This window comes from Lipotes vexillifer, unplaced genomic scaffold (assembly GCF_000442215.2).
Source record: "Lipotes vexillifer unplaced genomic scaffold, Lipotes_vexillifer_v1.1 scaffold1546, whole genome shotgun sequence".
Lineage (NCBI taxonomy): Eukaryota > Metazoa > Chordata > Mammalia > Artiodactyla > Lipotidae > Lipotes > Lipotes vexillifer.
This window is the reverse complement of record NW_006780757.1, coordinates 118,352-125,936: the sequence shown is the minus strand read 5'-3', so window position 1 is coordinate 125,936 and position 7,585 is coordinate 118,352.

Genomic DNA, 7,585 nt, shown 5'->3' with positions numbered 1-7,585 from the left:
GGGGCGAGTGGGTGGGGCGAGACTGGGCAAAGTCTGGGGAAGGAGCCCCTCCCTGCACCTGAGCACGTGCCGTCTCCCTGCTGGAGGAGCCTCCCTTACCCTCCACCCTTTCCCACTGCACACCCACTTCGGAGGCCATTCCTGGGACCCTGCCCTCTTCCAGGCCAAGGGGTTCTCACCACCTTGGGGAGAGACAGGTAGCTCCTGCCCTTTCCACATTCAGCTCCCTGCACCCAGCCTCTGGGCTGCTCTGCGTAAAGGTGTGATAGGGAAGGCCAAGGTTCAGAGAATCTCCTTGGGGGGGGTTGATGGGCTTGCAGCTTCCACACAGGGACCCCTTCCCTCCCCTTCCTCTCTGCCTCATTATAGGAACTCCCAGGGGAAAGCACAGCCTTTTCTGGGTTGTAATTTCCTCCCAGGAGACTTTGCCTGTTACTCTTTCTTCTTTATATTTTCTTTCTCTACTTTAGGGAAACCAAAGCAACCCCTTTCACCCGCTCCTTTGCAATGATATAGCCAGAAAATCATGTTGTCTTAAACCATCTCCCTCATTCCCCCTCTAAGGCACTGTGGATTCCGTCACCAGCTCCCCTCTTGCTCTCCAAGTTCCCTGAGCTCCACAGGCCCCCCGCCAACGTTTTAGAACAATGTCCTGTGTCTGTGTGTTTGGGGTACATGCACACACATGTTCACAAATGAGCACACACATGGACACAGATGGGTGAGGGCACCAAGCTTGGCCCTCATCTCTGCGGGGCCGCACAGAGCTTCTGCTTGGGCTGCTGCTTCTCCCTGTGGCTCAGCGTGGACAGGACCGTGGGACCAGATCTCTGAGCTGTGTCTCTTGACCTGTGTGCTTCTGAGGAAGACTCTTGCACTGAGGCTAGGTTCTGACCTTAACCTCTGTCTCAACGGCTTCCTCCCTCCTCTCCCTGACTCCTGGGTTGAGCTGTGGCCTCAGCCTCCCAGCAGACTCCTTTCTGTCTCTGCCTTCCCAACCCTTAATCCTTTTACTGCTCTGCAACCCATGTGGTCAGGGACCCAGCATGTCTCCAGAGGACCCTCACCACAAGCCACCTTTTCCGTGAGTGACCCAGGTCCTGTTTTTGTTTCTGTTTTATTCCAGAGGGGTGAAAAGGGATCCTGGTTTCAATGACGGTTGGAAATAGAACTTTCCAGAGATAGGAAGATGGGGTGGATTTTTTTTTTTCCTGAATAAAAAATGGTGTGTGTAAATACTGTAATTAAAGTGATACTGAAACATATCTGTTCTGTGCTTCTGTCCCAGCCGGGTGTGCCTGAAGACCAGAGCAGCAGTTTCCCCATGAGACCTGGCCAGACTACGCAGGGACCCGGTAGGGAGGGGCTAGCCAGGGAAGAAGTGGGACCAGCTCAGGGGACACAGGTACCAACCAGGATGCTGCTTTTTGTCTAAGCCTACTAACTACTCCCCTCTCTGGGGGGAGACAGGGATGCCCTCGGGGAAGTTGATGTTTCTAGTCGCAGAAAGAAAAGCAGGCAGAATGCAGCGGGGGTCTTCAGATTGGAGGGTGCTGAGGACTTAGGAGCTGTACCCTTCATGAACAGCTTTCTGAAATAGAGGCACATTTTGGTCACCATATGCAAAAGATGCCAAACAAAGAGAAGGAGCCAGGGCGTGTGCACCCTCTGTTATAGTCACACCATCCCCATCCCCAGCTGGGGGCAGAACAGTGGAGAGTATGGGAACTTCTGTCTAGAGATCTGGCCGCCAACTCCTGGAGGGGATGCTTTCCACCTCTGCCTTAAGACAGCAGCCTAACTGCAAAACCATCTGTAAGCCCCCCTACCCCCAGAGCCCAGGCACCCCACCCCCAGCCCCTACCATAGGAAGTGGGGGAGGGAGAGCTGTTGGACAATCAGAAGCTTCAGGAAACGCTCCTAAGTGCGTCAACAGTGGTGGCAGCAGTCGGGGCCAAACAAAGGATCCTTCGGATTCTTATCTGGCCAAAGCCAGACCTTTTCCCTCAGCAGCCCTACCCCCATTTCCCCCTTTCTTTTCTCCAACTGCTCTAACCAGAGGTTCCTCCCCAGGACTCAGGGGAGGCAAAGGGAGGAAACCTTGAGGTTTCCCTAGAAGGTGGTGGCTGGGGGTTGGTCAAAGGGAAGATGGTAATCAGAAAGAGAAGTCAGGTGGGCCTCTGGTCACACATCCGGCCGAGAGAGGGCCGGAAGGAGAGTCTGCCCAGGTCAGGCTGGTGGTACAGGGTTCAGACTCCCAGGAAACGAGGGCGGAGGAGAAAAGGCAGCTGGGTCTTTGAAACGCCTTCAGCCTCAGGCCCAGCAAACCTGTAATAGTATATTGCCCTGGGTTTTTCAGAGTGTGTAGGCTCTGGGAGGAAGGGGTGTGTGTGTGTGTGTGTGTGTGTGGGTGTGTGTGTGTGTGTGTGTGTGTGTGTGTGTGTGTGTGTGTCTTTAGGGGGGAGGGTTGGGTGGCGACTGGTTCTTTTTGATGCTGGACAGCTTGCCCTGAAGGACTCACTGCTTTCTAGAAAAGCAAACTTTCCCACCTTTGGTGTGAGCCTCCTAGTGTGGCAATGGCTCCACCTGCTGGCCATGGTGGGGTCCTACCGCTCAGCTTCAGTTCAACTGCCTCCATGTTGGGTTTCTCTCCACTACTGCCCTGCCCTTAAGCAGCCCCACACCTGAAGCTCATTTAAATATAGACAGTCACCGCTGGAGGAGACTTGAAAGATACTTTCAACTCGACTCCCTATTGTACAGTTAAAGACAAACTAAGGCCCTGAGAGGGGCTGTAGCTGGCCCAAATCATGTAGAATTCAGGTGTCCTGAATCCAAAGCTTTTCCCACTCTTCTACTGGGACCTCAGTGTTCCTCCAGTTGGATGTCCTGAAGCTGGAGAGGACAGTGTCAGGATAGGTCTGGGGCTTCACCTCTGGAGCATTTCATCAATGGGTGCTCTCCCAGGCCTGGGCAGCCAAGCAGGTCCCGGGACCTTAGTTCACTCTGCTGTGCCTGAAGTCAGCCCTGGAGAACTGACCCTGGACTCTTACATGGTTCATTACGGAAAAGCATACTTAGATGTATCTTCTGCTAGATTTTCATTTAATGGATAAAGAGGAGGATCCCCTAAACCTGGATAAAAAGGTCGGTGACGGAGTGGCCCTTTTTTTTTTTGTGTGTGTGAAAATGCTTTATAATAATGCAGAACAGTTATATACAGCAAACACCTTTAAAATTTAAACCTTTGAAACATTTAATTTTCCAGCACAAATACACACAAATGCTACTACGGGGGTGGGCTGGGAGTGGGGACAGGGTGGGAAGGGCATATTACAGCCTCCATAGGGATCAGAGTTTCAACAGTGTTACTTATAAATTATAGTACATCGATTTTATTTACTGACCTAGGCAGCCAGAGGATGGAAGGATATGCTATGTGGAGTAAACACATTCCTACCGGGGTGAGGAATGCTAGAGGAGACACAGCTTTTTACACAGCTTTTTAGCATTAAAAATGTATAAAGCATTTAGCAAAAGTTACAGAAAACAGACCAAACAAGCAAGTGTCTTTTGGTTAGGAAATTCCACTTCCATGGGGTTTGCTACTGTGCTCCTGTCTGTGAAAGGTCTGCCCCCACCCCCTCCCCCATCAACTCCTCTAAGTGGAACAATCCTGCCTTTCCTCTTCACGTAAACCCAGAAGCAGTTGATCAATTTAATGCAAAGGGATGCTGCTTCTAATTCCTACAGCCCTCACCCAAGAAGCCCACAGCCAGCATTCAGTCATTCAGCAAGTCTTCTGAACACTTACCATGTGCCAGATACCATTCTAGAGTCTGGGGACAGAGCAGTGAACAAATCCTCAGGGAGCTTATAATTCCAGTGCAGGAGAAACAAACACATTTATCTAAGCAAATCTATCCATATGCTTTCAGGTTGTTTTAAGAGCTATGGAAAGTATAAAATAGATTGAGAGTAACGGTTGGTATCTACATGTGGTTGTTACCCTCCAGGAGGTAAGAATTGAAAACACAGTTCATTAGAATGAAGTGGGGGAGAGATCAGGCCATGCAGAGGGAAGGGCAAGTGCAGACGCCTGTGATGCAAACTCTGGCAAGTGCAAGAAGCTGTAGGTGAAGGAGGACGAGAAGACGGCTGAGGCTGTGTCAGAGGGAGTGAGGGGAAGAGTGGTGACAGGCCAAATCGCATCAGGCCTTTGAGGCCTCAGGAGTTTGGGCTTTATTAGCAGATGGGGAAAACCATTGGAGGATTTTGAGCAGAGAGGTAACATGATCTGATTTATATTTTAAAGGGATTGTGCTGGCTGCTAAGTAGAGAATAGAGGTAGACAGGCAAGAGAGGGGAAGCAGGGAGACCAAGTAGACTATAGTGATGGTATCAAGAGGAATGGTCATGGCTGGGAGCAGGGCGATAATAGTGGAAGTGGGGAGATGAAGCAGAATTCAAGAGATGCTTTCAAGGTAGAGCCAATAGGACTTGCTCCATCATTTATTGCTTCAAACCATCATCATCATCATCATAATGGCTAACCCTTACTGAGTACTGACTGTACCAAAATTGAGATGCTGTATCAAAAATTAAATTAAATCCTATGAAGTAGGTACCATGATCTCAGAAAAAGAAATGGAAACTCAGAGAGTAACAGGGGACTGTGCTAGGGGCTCAGCGGCAGAGGCAAAGATGAACAGAATATGAGTTCACTTGAACCCACAGATTTTTTTTTTTTTTTTTTTGGCTGTGCCGCACGCGGGATCCTAGTTCCCCACCAGGGATCAAACCCACACCTCAGTGGAAGAGGAAAGTCTTAATCACTGGATTGCCAGGGAAGTCCCAACCCCACAGATTTTTAAATCTTGGAGAGAATACTACAAGTGCATTCAAACAAACAAACCAACAAACCAACAAAAATGAATGCAAGGCAGAAAGTGAGAACACAAGAAGAGACTAAATGAGGTGCCTAATATCCAGAGGTGGGCAGGACCCCTTCTAGTGGGGGAGATCAGGGGCTGGGTCATGGAGAGGTGATATCTGAGTGGGGTTGTAAAAATGGATAAGAATTTGATGGCAAAAACGAGTGAGGATATTTGAGGCTGACAGAAGTACATTCATATGTGTATGTGGAGATAGGGATACAGATATGAAAAAAGTACTTTCAAAACACTGTGTTTTCCAGTGTGGCAGAAAAGTAGGATATATGGAGGGAAGCCGGGTACCAGAAAGATATGTATCACTGTTTGTGTAAAGTGTTTAATGCCAGACCACAGAGTTTAGATTTATTCATTAGAAGAGAGAGGGCCACTGCAGAGTTACCATTTATTCATTGATTTATTCATTTATTCAACAAAATTTTTTTGAGTGCTTATTTTAAGCCAGGTACTATGCCAGGCCTGGGATAAGACACAGTCCCTCTGTCAAGACTTTACACTTGGTGGGTGTGGAGGGACAGATGACAGAATAATTAGCACTGAGTGTGAGTGCTGTGGTGTAGGGAGCATTGAGGAGGAAGGGCATGGAAGTCATGCAAGGCTACCCAGAGGAGGTGACATCCCAGCTGGCCCTGAGGGACAAGCAGGATTTACAAAGGAGAAGAGAAGATATGGATGTTCCAGGGAGAGGTAGGCACCTTGGCCCAGGCACAAAGTGAGACTGGTCATTCCAAAAATGTGAGTGGTTCTTTTAAGCCCCAAGCAAAGGACATGTTTCTTCTTTGTATCTTTATTTCTATACTGAGACTTTCTATTTGTTCCTTTATTTTAAGCGTATTATGATTGCTCATTGAAGCATGTTTATAATGGTTGTTTTTAAATCCTTGTCAGATAATTCCAACATCTCTGTCATCTCAGTGTTGGCATCTGCTAATTATTTTTTCTCATTCAAGTTGAGATTTTCCTGGTTCTCGGCATTACGGGTGATTTTAAATTGTGTCCTGGACACTTTGGGTATTGTGTTATGAAACTCTGGATCTGTTTCAGCAGGGCCCCTTTCATACTGCACTGGGCGGGGGGTACCTCCTGGTTACCACCAGGTGCGGGTAAAAGTCCAGGATCCCCATTCAACTGTTGACACTTGTGGAGTGCTGGGTGCCTCATTATTGCTGGACCAGAGTGGAAGTTCAGCATCCCCCCTAGGTCTCTGCTGACACTACCTTGATGACATGTCACTCCTTGAGTACTGAGGTCCCTAACCTTCTCTTTAACTTTCAGATTTTTATTTTATATATGATGTTCAGTGTTTTTAGAAGTATTTAGCCAGAGGAATAGGGAGAAGTGTGTCTGCTTCATCTTGTCTGGAACTGGACACTCACGCAAGAAATATGAGGGAGGAGAGGAAATCACTAGCCGTGAGGCTGGAGAGTTAGGCCTGCTCAAGACCAGTTGCTCTCAAAGCCCTCTTATACCATTGAGAGGTGTAATCAAAAGTTCAAAGACTTTTGATTTTGAGAATTATATCTATCAAAAATTACTGTATCAGAAAGTAAAACTGAGACCATTTCAAATTATTCATTAACTCATTTAAAAATAAGAATTACCTCTTTAAGTGAATGTATGTCACCCATTTTAATGAAAAATAATTATATTTTCCAAAAAAAAAACCAGTTAGGGAGAAGTGAGGCATTGTTTCACATTTTGGTAAATTTCTTCAATATCTGGCTTAATAGAAAACTGCTGATGCTCTCATATGTTTCTTTATTCAATCTGTTGTCATATTACATGTCTTGTGGCCTCTGGAACAGTCCACTGTACTACACTTGTGGGAGAATGAAAGTGAAAGAGGGCAAATAACATTTAATATTATGATGAAAATAATTTTGACCTTAGTTACCCCTTGGGAATGTCTTGGGGACCCCCAGGAGATCCTGGACGACACTGCTGCTTTAGAATTCACTCTTTCAGGAGCCACTAGCCTATGTGGTTACTGAGCACTTAAGATGTGGCCAGTGTGAATGAGGAACAGAACTTTCCACTTTATTTAATTTTAATTAATTCATATTTTAAGACTGGAACAATATAGTTTATTTTTTGTTAAATATAATCTTGTTTAGGAATACATTTCACTTTAACTCTTAAAGTAAGACATCTCATTAATAATTTTTTATATTGGGTTTATGTTGCTATGATAAGATTTTGAATATATTGGATTAAATAAAATGCATTTTTAAAATTCATTTCACTTGTTTTTTTTTTAACTTTTTAAAATGTGGCTACTTTTAAAATGTAAATTTAAAGTTACTTATGTAACTCATATTTCTACTAGGCAGTACTACTCTAAATGAATCCAGATGATGAAAGCTTTATATGCCATGTGAGGTCTATTCTTTATTTTGAAGGTAATGTGGAACTATTGACAAGTCTGAAGAAGGGAAGTGACTCAACCAGATTTGCATTTCAGAAAGCTCACTTTGGCAGAAGTATGGGGCATGGATCAAAGGAGGAACTAGTTAGGAGGTGACTGCACTAGTGAAGATAAGGGAAACATGTGGCCTGAAGGAAAGTGGCTAAACTGGAGACAGAATCGGAGGATGTAATCTTAGGTGTAATATTGGCATCGTGGTTATGTAGGG